Source organism: Cygnus atratus, chromosome Z (genome assembly GCF_013377495.2).
Source record: "Cygnus atratus isolate AKBS03 ecotype Queensland, Australia chromosome Z, CAtr_DNAZoo_HiC_assembly, whole genome shotgun sequence".
NCBI lineage: Eukaryota > Metazoa > Chordata > Aves > Anseriformes > Anatidae > Cygnus > Cygnus atratus.
The window spans coordinates 28045131-28058409 of NC_066396.1; the positions used below are offsets into that span (position 1 = coordinate 28045131).

At 42.9% G+C, this 13279-nt stretch overlaps 1 protein-coding gene across 1 annotated transcript in view; it reads left to right on the top strand.

Annotated features, from left to right (window-relative positions):
* The first annotated feature begins 6969 nt into the window (after window positions 1–6969).
* Window positions 6970–13279, top strand: part of KANK1 (KN motif and ankyrin repeat domains 1) — a 95200-nt gene continuing 88890 nt past the window's right edge. Inside the window, exon 1 of the mRNA XM_050716492.1 lies at window positions 6970–7097. The gene's annotated coding sequence lies outside the window, so the exon portion shown is untranslated. The remainder of the gene's footprint in view (window positions 7098–13279) is intronic.

Consider the following 13279-nt stretch of genomic DNA (forward strand, 5'->3'; position numbering starts at 1 on the left):
TAGCTCATGCATAAATTCACGGGGCTGTGTTTTGTAGAAGGTCTGCCTTGCTTGAGAGTCCATCCTTTACGTCTAGGACATCCTTTAAGTCTAGGACTTTGAGATTAGTCTTGGAAAGCCCTGGTTTTAAATGTGGATTAAGGAGGGAGAGGAGAAAGAGGGATGGACAGGGGCTGTTCTCTGAAACTGCCTGTTCTGCCTGGCAGTAGAATGACTTTCTGACTTGTTTTATTCCACAGCGAATGACACTTCTGTGTTCTCCTGTTCTGCACTGTTGGGAGGACTATGTTCTGTTGCAGGTTGTGTTGTATGCCAAATGTTCCCTTTTCCTCTTGCTCTCTGCATGTTCAGAGACCAGTTCCTATTGGAACAGGCACTTAAAGCTGCTATTCAGTACACTATTACTTATGGTGTGTGTTTTTAACAAGTCAGAAGAAGCTCAAAGTCCATTTGCAGTATATGAAGAGTTGGTTTCTGCACCAAGAGGTGGCATCAGTTATAGCAGATAAGGTAGCTGTTTTTCTGGCTGTAGCCCAAGATTTGTTTAATCACCATAATGTTAAAAGGAAAGCTGTGGAGTTGGTTTGGCAACAACTTAACTTCTTGAAAATGTGCTAACAACTACAGCGGCTCCATTATCTGCTATTTGGAATGTACTAACTTGCGAACACTTACACTAGCACGTACAAGCACCCCTCCTTGCCCTGTCTGGAGACCAGATGAGAAACTGGACTGTTGTGGGGTGATCTGCTGCAGCTGAAGGGCTGATAGACAATAGCCATTATTACAGTTACCCCTCTGAGATGATGTCCTGAAACTTCTGTGCCAACTTTCAAATGCCAAGAAGACTGTCCGTAAATACATCCTCTTATGGTCCTCCTAACAGCTTAATTATCCTCTGTAACACCAGTCAATTATTTTACTATTTGGTAAGAATTATTTAAGTGTATAGTTTGGTATTGTATACCATAGACCTCAGATTTAAATAATGAAAAAAATAAACTATATGGCAGCCTCTGAGAGGAAACACCTCTCTATGGGGATTCATCTTCAGCGTAAGACTCCTTAATGTGAAAGACACTGCTGGTGTGTGTGGGTGTGTATGACCAAAGAGCATGATACATTGGCATGGGGAGATTCCCAGGACAGCAGTGTAGTCATGTTATCATGGTGTCCTGCCCAGATTAATTAGTGTCTCTGCAAGGTTAATTAGCATGGTGCTTTGTGCCATGCAGACGTAGCCTTAGTTATTTCCTTTAGCAATTATGAGATCTTATGCCAGTGAAGTGTACCAAGATGCAATATTGCTTTTGGCTACTTGGGGGCTTTCTGTTCAAAAATACAGCACATTCACTAGGAAATAATGTCTTTACTTCTAGAAATGCTACCTTCACGTACAAATCTATTTTAAAATGTTTTTTCCCCAGTGAGAGTGTAATTACCCTTTTGGTGCTATGCAGTGCATCTTTAACTGACTTTGAAGTGTTTGACACAACATCTAAGGCATATCTCAATATGTTATCCAGGCATGTCCTTGCAGTTGAGGGGGCTGGTGTTTTTTCAGACCAGCATAAATTCCTCTTTAGATAAGTGAATCTGTCTGTCTGGAGGGAGGTGCATGTGTTGGAGGTGTGTGTGGGAGGAGGTGTTGAACAATATTAAAATGGAAAAGAGGAGAAGATGGAGTACTTGTTACCAATCTGTGGAGATCTTGTCAAGCTGGAATATGCCTGTGAAGTACATAGACTTTCCATGAGAAGTTGTTGAAGCCCTGCCTACATGAGTTTGCAAAATATCTATTACATAGCGAGCTTTGTTTAAATTGAAAGTATGATCAAAGTTAGAGCTTCCTGTAAAGATGACAACTTTATCAGCCGACTTGCTCCCTTGGCGTAAGTAAAATCTCTGCTTAACTGTTTTACTATGTCTGTTTTCATTTCTGCTTATCTTTGCTTCTACTTAGCACTCAGTTGTGCTAATCGATTAAGTCTGTTTTCTTCCTGGGACTGAATTTAGATTGCCATTTGCAAGGCAGTTTAGAAGAACAATTGCTTTTTGATACAAGATACATACATCTGTTTTATACGGATTCAAATTTTGCTTGAGATGTTGCATATTTTTATAAATCTCCATTGTGTCAGAATGTTTTCTAATGTTTGATGTTTTGATTAGCACCTGTTAAGTGTGGTTTGTTCTCTCCTTAAGGGAAAATGGGCGTGCAGCATAGTGTTTTTGTTTTGGTGGGGCTTAGATATGTAGGAGTATGATTGTGTATATTGTGACTTGTTTGGGCTAAAAGGCAAAGCTGAAGCTTTCTTTCTATCTGGCATGGAAAACAGTAAACTATGTGATAAATCTTAGCTCCCAGAGAACTTCTGACTCTGAGGTACAACACTCAAAGGTTTTCTGAGGTGCAACACTCAAAGTTATCACTTGCCCCTCTTGGAGCTCAAGCCATTCCCTAGTCCCGGCCTTTATTGTCACATAGTTGTGCTGTAAAACTAATCTGCATCAGGTGTGGGCATAAACACTCACTTGAGATGAATGTGAGTACCTGATAAAGATAAGATGGCTGTGGGAGGGCATGCAAAGACAATCTTTTGAGGCAAAAATGATCTATGAATAATATCTAAACAATCATGACACCATGATGTGGGGACCAGGCATTCTGAGTATGGTAATAGGTATTTGAAAACCACTTTTATTGTGTCCTCAAAATGTCAGCCTGGATGTGTAACTGACTGATTGTCTTGAAGATCTGAAGTCTTGGCATCAGTTTGAAACTCTTACAGGAAGCTGCTTTAACACTTTCCACAAAAGTGTGGAACAGGAGGTTATACACGAACACGATGACTTTTGTGTTTGCCATTATCTGTGAGTATATAGCTCCAAGGACATAACTGTCTTCTAACATCTTAAGTTTGCTCATGCGTTAACTTTTAATATTGTGTAGATGGAGATTGTCTTGGAATGTATTGCAACTAAAATCTAAGAAAAGTATTTTCAGGATATCATGACTATCTAGTATGGAGCATAAACAAGTTCATATTTTGTGTAAATGGATGAATCAATATTTGAATGTATTGAGGAAATGCTAGATGGAGGGAGGAAGAAATGGGCTCTCGCTTTGGTTACTTAAGAGCACTGAATGCTATTTTAAAGTTCAACTAAGGGGACATTTGGGGCTTTTGGATTTCTGGTTTTGTAACAGATGTTGCATTTATGATTTCTTTCTAGAGTGTAACACCTACTTGGGTTTTCCTGCAGAATCCTTCCTTTCTTCTCCTCCCACAGACAGACCCTTACAGTTTCTAAGATTCTGTAATATTAAGGTAATGATTTAGGTAGAAAGGGTCTTTGGATCATCTAGTTCCAACCCCCTGCCATGGGCAGGGACACCTCCCACTAGATCAGGTTGCTCAAAGCCCCATCCAGCCTGGCCTTGAACAGTTGCAGGGATGGGGCATCCACAGCTTCTCTGGGCAACCCATTCCAGTGCCTCACCACCCTCTGAGTGAAGAATTTCTTCCTTACATCTAATCTAAACCTACCCTCTTTTAGTTTAGTATACTAATTTACCCCTTGTCCTGTCGCTACTCTTTCTGACAAAGAGTCCCTCTCCAGCTTTCCAGTAGACCCTCTTTGGTTCATAGAAGGCCACTGTAAATTATCTCCCTTGAACTGGTGGCCAGCTGTCTTGATGCAGTCTGGGATCTGGTCGGCTTTCTGGGCTGTGCAACCTTGTGTCATTTTTCATCCATTAGTACCCCCAAGTCCTTCTCCATAGGGCTGCTCTCTATCTACTGGTTACCTAGCGTGTATAGATGGGTGGGATTGCCTTGACTCAGGTGCACAACCTTGCCCTTGGCCTTGAACCTCATGTTTTTTGCATAGGCCCACCTCTTGAGCCTGTCTAGGTCCCTCTGGATGGCATCCCTTCCCTCCAGCATGTTGACTGCACCACACAGCTTGGTGTTGTCTGCAAACTTGCTGAAGGTGCACCCAAACCCACTGTCTGTGTCACTGTCAAAGATGTTAAATAGTTCTGGTCTCAGTAGAGACTCCTGAGGAATACCACTAGTCACTGATCTCCACTTGGACATTGAGCCATTGACCTCGGCTCTGAGTGTGACCATCCAACTAATTCATTATCCACCAAGTAGGCAATCTGTCAAATAATGTCTCTCCAATTTAGAGACTAGGATATTGTGTGGGACAATGTCAAATGTTTTGCACAAGTCCAGGTAGATGAAGTTGGCTATTCTTCCCTTATCCATCAATGCTGTAACCCTGTTGTAGAAGGCTACCAGATTTGTCAGGCACTGTTTGCCCCTTAGTGAACCATGTCAGCTGCCAGCAATCACTTCTCTATTCTATGTGTGCCTGAGTGTAATTACCATGAGAATCTTCTCCATGATCTTGCTAGGAATAGATATGAGACTGGCCTGTAGTTCCCTGGGTCTTCCTCTTCTCCCTTCGTAAGAACGGGGGTTGTGTTCCCCTTTTCTAGTCACTGGAAGCTTTGCTGGACTGCAACTGATGGACAGTGGCTTAGGAACTTGCATCCATCAGTTCCCATGAGATCTGCAGATGTATCTCATTAGGTCCCACAGGACCTTGTTCACCTTCAGGTTCCTTAGACGGTCTCACATCTGATTCTCTCCTACAGCAGGTAGTTCTTCATTCTCTCAGTCTCTGCCTTTATCTTTTGTGACTCCGGCCGTGTGGCTAGAGCACTTACCTACGAAGACTGAGGCAAACAAGCTGTTGAGCAACTCAGCCTTCTCTATGCAGGTTGAAGAACTCATTCATGTTTTGCTCATTGCTGGGAAAGTTTATCTTCCTTTGCTGTCTCATGTGCTTGAAGAAACCCTTCTTGTGTTGTTTGATGTATTTAGCCAAATTGAGTTTCAGCTGTGCTTTGGCTTTCTTGATCCTCTCCTTGCACTCCCAGGCCATATCCCTGTAATCGTCCCAGTATGTGCACCTCTGCTTCCAGTGCCTATGCATTTTGCTTTTGTGTTTTAGTTTGGCTAAGTGGTCGTGTCCTAGCCAAGCTGGTCTCCTGATGTCCCTGCCCAGCCTCTTGCATGTTGCGACTGAGAGCTCTTGTGTCCTAAGAAAAATGCCACTTGTTTTAGTTTATGAAGACAGTTACCTTTAGGAGGCTGTTTTGGGGATTTGTAAACAGAGTAGAATTTGAAAAATGTATTTGTAGAGGCATTGGTCCGTGTCTTGCTTTGTGCACCAGTTTATCTATTAATTTACAGTAAAAGTTCTTTAATTCTTACCTGGTATGATTTACTTGTATTCCATTAAACCTGCACCTTTATAGTTTTACAGATTGGGCCAATGATCACCTTGTGTTCCCATACTAAAGCTCTAGGAAAGTACACAGTTAAAACCTGATGTGTTTTTTCCATAAAATAATCTTCAGAACTCTCAAGTAACCATGTTAGATATAAACTGTTCTCCTGTCCTATCCCTTGACAGCTGTCAAATGTGCTAGCAGCAGCAGCATGAAACTATTCAATATCTGCATACAGAAGGTCTCCAGCACAGCCGTGGGGTACTGACTTGGGCCATACCTGCAAATGGTTGTGAGATGGGATGCATCAGAGCCAGGAACAGGGGTCTTGGTGGCGTGTGTGTGTGTGCCTGTGTTTTTGGGAAGTGTTGTGGTTTAGCCCGGCTGGCAGCCAAACACCACACAGCCGTTCGCTCACCCTCCCCCCTCCCTCTCCAGGATGGGGGAGAGAAACGGGAAAGTGAAGCCTGTGAGTTGAGATAAAGACAGTTTATTAAGACAGGGAAAATAATAACAATAATAGTAATAATAGTATTAATAGTAATAATGTGTACGAAATAAGTGATGCACAATGCAATTGCTCACCACCCGTTGACCGATGCCCAGCCTATCCCCGAGCAGCCGCCCCCCCCCTATATATTGTTCAGCATGACGTCAGATGGTATGGAATACCCCTTTGGCCAGTTTGGGTCGGCTGTCCTGGGTCTGTCCCCTCCCAGCTCCTGCTGCATCCCTAGCCTGCTCGCTAGCAGGACAGAGCGAGAAGCTGAAAAGTCCTTGGCTTGGTGTAAGCACTGCTCTACAACAATTAAAACATCAGCATGTTATCAGCGCTCTTCTCATTCTAATCCAAAACATAGCACCCTGCCAGCTACTAGGAGGAAAATTAACTCTGTCCTACCTGAAACCAGGACAGGAAGTTAGCTTGTTTTAGGAGTTAAACATGCCAAGTGAGTTGGAGTTGAGAAATAAGCGGTCTAAACCTTGGTGGCAGAACATATGAATTGCTGTGGGAAAAAGGGAAGAGCCATCCTGTGTGCCACAGTGGTGCAGGTATGAACTTCAGTCTCAGTGTCTTTACTGTGTAAGAGCTAGGAGTATGTGCAAATTCTTGCAAGATAAGACTTCTTAAAAAGCCTATTAAGGGAAATAGGACAAAGCAGACTGTCTCTTCTTTCACTGCAGTCTATAAAATGCTTCCATGTCTTTCATATGTAGAAGCATCCTCCCAGATCATATAGCACTGCTGCTTAGCTCATGTGGGCTCCTGCTACATTTCTCAGTTCAAATTAGTACCAGGTTACCATTCCATAGACACTTACTGCTGCATTTCCCTAATTGGTTTATCATGACATGTCCAGAGCTTTGTTTCTGTGCATTTGCATCGACTGTTGGTTGAACAGAGTTTTTAAACTGGGAAAGCACTACAGGGTGACATATTGGTTGCAAGATGAATGCTTTCTTTCCAGGGTGCTGTAACCAGAATATTGCTTGTGTGCACTACACCTTGGAAGCCAAAAATGGCATAACCTTTCATATTTGTGATTATTGTGAACTTTGTTATTGTTTAGCAGCATGGCATTACCAGGCATCTGCAGCTTTAAGCATGTGATATATTGCCCAACACATACACTGACTACTTTTCATTTATCTTTTTGTAGGATGACTTTCAGATTCCTGAATGTGCTGTCAAGTGCTGAAGTATTGAACTAGCTGATTCTTCTGCATTATTTCTGAAGCTTAAAGCTAAAGAGAAGTAGAGGACTAGCATTTCTGTTAGTCTTTTAAGGTAAGATGCAGCTTTTTTTGTTGGAGGGTAAGGGGAGAGAGGGAAGAAAAGATAAATACGGTCCCACACATTGCCTCAGTCCATCTCTTGCTTTATAGTAAACCATACTAACATGACACCTGTATTTTGTATATTAGACTGGACCAGACTGCCAGTATTTGTCAGTTATGACTAAATTCACTGACCCTCAATAGGGTAAAAATAAGATGCAATGAAGAAGTAACTTGACTTCTTTTCCTAGATCACCAGTTCTAGTTTCTTTAAGTGCTTGTATAACTTTCCATTAAAATGCCTTAATGCTTCACCTATATATTAGTAAGTTCTAGTAGTGAAAAGATTGTTTTCAGTCTCCTTGAGATGTCAGGTTGAGACATTCTTCATCGGCAAAAATATGGTTAAGAAAAACTGAAGACTAAAAGCCAAACACATCTGTAGCTGAAAAAGTGACCATTCTGCTGTGAGTAGAGGTGCTGCTGCTGTCATTCTTCTCATTAATACCTAGCTGCATTTTGCACCCGTCTGTTTGGATTTGTATTATCTGCTTTGTGGGAGTGGTGCTGGTTTTTGAGCTGTAGACAGGTACAGACTGGAGCAGCCCAGAGTGTGCCTGCCCAACACCCCATGCACAGCACAGTCTCCCCTGCCCTGGTCATCTGGGTGACCAGGGACTGACTCCTCCTGAATTAAACGTGTGGTAAGCCAAACCTAGAGAGCTAATCACTCTGTAAAGGGCCTCTTTGCCACTGACTCCTGGATTCCCTCAGGTTTGACAGCTGCTATCTGAAGTGTCCACTGACTCCTGTTTCTGTTTACTTTTAGGGCTTGTTACCCTCCACCTTGTTACATGCTCTACAGCGTGCTGTGGGTTTGTGTGAGTGGGGGATCATCTAGAACTGTGAACTCATCTCCTGACAAGCAAAGATTGAGTCTGCTAAGATTGCAGTTTGAGTGCAGACAGACCCTGGGCCAGCACATTCCAAACCAGCCCTGGGCTCTCACTCATGCTATTGCTCTTCTGAAGCTCCTCCTTTTCTTGGGGAAAGGCACTGGGAGGTGAATCCAGTCTTTTCTGCTGTCAAAACTGCTTTGTACAGGGAGAAAGCAGACACAACTGCTTCTGGGCCCCAAGGCAGGGCTGTAGCTGGCAGGGAAGAAAAACGCTTAGAAAAAGCTAAATAAGGAAACTTATTATCACTGTTCGTAGGTTTGTCCCAGTTCCTGTGTGGCTGCGTGCCACAGCCCTGTCCTGGCTGTGGAAGTGCGTGCCCTCAGCCAAGCAGAGCCTTCTGAGCAAACGAGATGTGGTGGCGGTGGGGACACTGCCAGCTTGCACTGCCTCAACCTGCATACCCCCTGCAGTGGGGCAGGTGTCAATAAATGAGTGTAGTCACAGCGTGGATGTCTGGGGGCATGCGTGGATGGCTGTACAAGGTGCAGGATGGGAGAAGAGGAAAGGAGGCTGTGAGGAAACATGCAGACAGAGGAAGAGTATAAGTGCAGAAAGGCTGGAAAACCCAGAGTGGCCTTGTATCAGCAGTCATGGAACCACAATAGTGATGATTGCTGACTGCCTGGCTACTCCTCAGGAAGGATGGGACAGCACATCAGATCATTAAGGAACAGGGTTGTGACCACAGAGCACCCATTTTGTGTACAGATATCTCTGCAATAAGAGGTGATCTGTCTGACATGCTAACATACCTCAGTGCTTGGCCTGTGCGTTGCAAGACCAGCATCCTGCTGGAGCAGTGTGCTTGGTGGAGATGGCCTGAGCGTGTTTTGTGCATCTCTGAACTCTGCCAGAGTCCATGAGCCAATTAAAAGTGCACTGCTTCAATGACCTACACGGCAATTGCATTTGGTAACATGAGCTGAACAGCAGGCTTCATAAAATTAATTTCCATTTATAAAGCCAAGGTTACTTCACTGGGATTCTTTTTTTTTTTTCAGTGCTTTGTCCTGAAGCCTTGATTTAAGCAGGGATTTTACTCCAATCTCCTCAGACTTCAAAATGGCAGTTTTGCTTTTCACAGCATGACTTCAGCCTATTATATAAAGAAAACCTCTGAAGAAAACCTTGTACTCCTGGCAGGTTAAATTACAAATATCCAACAGCTGCTTTCCTTTGAGTTTTCAGCTCTAGGCTTTTATACTTGTGCTTATTCATGGAGAAAACATTTTATAACAAACATGACTAGATTTCACTTCAACTTAATCTCAGATGATTTCTGCCTGTAGGTCAGAGCGGACAGATTCTGCTTTCACAGGGATGCAATGTGGAAGCAGCTTCTCCAAACTCTGGGGGTTGGTTGCTGTGGCACAGTGTTACAGTGAGATTTAGTCAAGTTTGGACCCTTACTTTCTGAATGATCTGGGCTCACTTGGAGCAGTTAAATAACTTTTTCCACAGTGATTAGTGAAGCTCTGATTAGCTTCTGAGGTCCATGAGATACTTTCATCTGAAAGGGTATCTGCTTTTCCAGAAAGCACAACTCCTGTAGGTAAAGTTAAACTTGCCACATAGTAGTATACAAAATCATTAAGGTTGGAAAAAACCTCCAAAATCATCTGGTCCAACCATCATCCTACCACCACTGTCACCCACTAAACCATGTCCCTAAGCACCACGTCCAATCTTTCCTTGAACACCCCCAGGGACAGTGACTCCACCACCTCCCTGGGCAACCTGTCCCAATGCCTGACTGCTCTTTCTGAGAAGAAATGTCTCCTAGTTTCCAACCTGAACCTTCCCTGGTGCAACTTGAGGGTATTCCCTCTAGTCCTGTCACTAGTTACCTGTGACAAGAGGCCGACCCCCAGCTCTCCACAGCTTGCTTTCAGGTAGTTGTAGAGAGCAATAAGGTCTCCCCTGAGCCTCCTCTTCTCCAGACTAAACAACCCCAGTGCTCTCATTCGCTTCTCACAGGATTTCTGTTCCAGAACCTTCACCAGCTTTGTAGCTGTGCTCTGGACACGCTCCAGGCCTCGATGTCCTTGTAGTGAGGGGCCCAAAGCTGAACACAGCACTCGAGGGGCGGCGTTACCAGAGCTGAGTACAAGGGGGCAATCACCTCCCTGGTCCTGCTGGCTACACTATTCCTGACATAAGCCAGGATGTTGTTGGCCGCCTTGGCCACCTGGGCACACTGCCGCCTCATGTTCAGACAAACGTAGACCCACACCCCCAGATCCTTTTCCTCTGCACAGCTTTCCAGCCACTCTGCCCCAAGCCTGTAGCGCTGCATGGGGTTGTTGTGGCCAAAGTGCAGGACCCGGCACTTAGCCATGTTGAACCTCATCCCACTGGCCTCTGCCCATTGACCCAACCTGTCCAGGTCCCTCTGCAGGGCCTTCCTACCCTCTGGCAGAACAACACTTCCCCCCAACTTGGTGTCGTCTGCAAACGTACTGAGGGTGCACTCAATTCCCTCATCCAGATCATCAAAATCATATACTTTCATTAGAAAATTCAACAATTGCAAATCCAAATATCTCACTGATCAGAGTTGATTTTTTTTTCTCTCCATACTTTGACAGTAAATTCAGTCATGTTTTATTTGGCCAGGCTTTCCACTTTACAAGCTTATCAGAGATGTAGCTTAAGTCCTGTTTCTTATATCCTTCCTGCTCTTAGTTGTGCTCAAACATGCCACAAAGCCATCACACCGCCCAGCTGTGCTGTATTACATCCTTCACCCTCCCACACTGTAAGAAAACTTTTCCAGGCAGGGATATCATCATGTCACACCAGCTACCCAGCAAGATGTGGAGGATCCTGTCTGGAGTGGTGCTCTGCTTTTGTAGGAAAGCTGTCACAAACCTCACCCTTACTGATGTCTTTAGAGGGGCAGCGCAGTGTTTCTTTTAGAAACAGCAGCAGAAGTTTGCAACGTGGCACAAACCCACCTCCTGGTGGTGCTGTCATCCACGCTGTAGCTGGTTACACCTGACTGCACCCTGGAAGCAGGACCCAGGAGGCTCCTCGGTGACCACTGAAGCAGAGCCTGGGTAAAACTTGGGTGCACGGACCCAGCAGCAGCATCCTCTTGCTGCTGGTGACCAGCTCTTGTGCTCAGTGCTTTAATGCTCATATTTCAGACATACATAACACAACACGTCTACGTGCCAGGACTGCTGTGACATGAAGAGGTAGGACTGACTGAACATAACTGGATCGTGCCACACCATCTCTTGCTTAACTGTGCCTGCTGGGGAACCCAACCTCCCACTTGCGTACCCGTGCCATAAATGTTGTTAAGGAGACTTCTCTGTGATAACTAGTTCTTTATGCTGATGAAAGCCTTGTGTGTGCTTTTCTGATTTATGACTTGTGAAGGATTAAAATATAAATCTATTAATCTTCAGAGCTACCTGAGTGTAAACAAAACCAGTCAAAACCATCTTTTTCTTAGCTCTTTTGTTGTCAGAAGTTGACCCATTCAGCACCTGTCTTTGGATTTTCTGAGAACAGCAATCAATTTCTAATGCTGAAAATAAATCCTTCACTTGCTTCAGATTTTTATCGTAATAAATTCAGAGGATTGAGTTGTTGCATGTAAGTGTATGTATATAATATACTATTTCTTTATAGGTAAGGCATAAGAGCAACTCATTGCTCTTTCTGCTAAATGTACTCTTACTTCTTTAATGGCGATACTTTGTCCACTAAGAGCTGTGGATCTGCATGCTAATAAAACTCACTTTATGCCTTTAAAATGTTTATTCAAAGTGGCCTGGCTGGCTTACAGTAGCTGTGTGGGTGGACTGTCCTTGAATTTTGTAGACTTAATTTAGTACTACACAATACCTAGTGATGGAAAACAGCTATAAATTGTCTGTGCGCAGCCATGCATTATTGATAAAGAGTAGAATAAGCTCCGCAATTTCTTTATTTGATGCTGTTAGTGCAACAGCTGGCTGATTTGTTAGGAGCCCCCCCATCTTTTTGGCAGTAAAATGTCTCTTCATTTTCAGCTTTGAATTTGCTCCTGAATCTTGATTTGTGTGGGTGTGAAAGCTTGTTTTTTTTTCTAGTGAAAGTAAATCCAATAGAAATGTTTCCACAGAGTAGAAACAAGCTTCATACTTGGGAGAGCTATGAAAACAAGAAGTCTGACTGTGTGCAGAAGACAGGACGCCTTTTTAAATTGTCACAAATAATTAGAAATGGAAAATGGAGCATAAGGTATCGTAGTAGATTTTTTTTAACAAGTCCATTAATATACATGATTTGGCACATGCTTAGAGAAAATGCTTTACAGTGAGCTCAGTGTGCTTTGTAATTTCAGTGTTCCTTCAAAGTTTATGAAAAATCTCAAGAGCCTTAAATTTGTCAGGCTTTTTTTCTCCTGTTGACACTTACAATGAGTAGTGTCTACAGAACATAATTTGCATATAAAACTGTGCTGTAAACTGAACAGTTCTTTCCCTGTAGTTAAACAAAGGTACAAGAGCTGCTCAACAGACTGGAAATTAAAAATAATAATAATAAAATAAATAAAACTTGCCAGCAAAACTATCAAAGGCTTAGTCTTCCCTACAAATAAAACTGAAGCTTCTTTTTATGCTATAATTTCTGGAATGGTAGCTTCCCACAGATTATTATTCTAATATCACAGAGAGGATGTACATTTTGTGGCAAACAAATATTGTCTTTGACTAGGGAGTTATTTCCCTCTTTATCTATGTACATACATATCTTTCGGTAGAAGCATTTCAGACCTCTGTAGATTTTTTTTTTCTTTGCAAAATGTTAGGATAGAAGAAAGTATGAGTGTAGTCGATCTTCATAAGCTATGCCGATGTTTATAATGCTTTCCTCTATTCCATGGAGAATGACTATGCATTAGTTTAGCTTTCTATATTTTTAGAGCCTTTTCAGTTAAGAAGTTTTAAATAATGAAGTAATTAAACTGGCTGTGTAGTTTCAATCAGGAGGCAGGAAAAACTAATGGGGAAAGGCCTAACATGATTGACAGAGGTGTGCTGGAGATTTACATTGAGAATAACTCATTCTTCAAAACTTTTTCATTTTCTGATGGAAATTGTGGGGTAAATCAAATACAGTGGCTATGAATGATTAAAATGCAGAAGTTATGAATTCTTATTGACTTTGTAAATCTCTAACTCCTTCACTGCTAATATAAAATCATTTATCTTGAAGGGGTCTTGGGGCTGTGAGG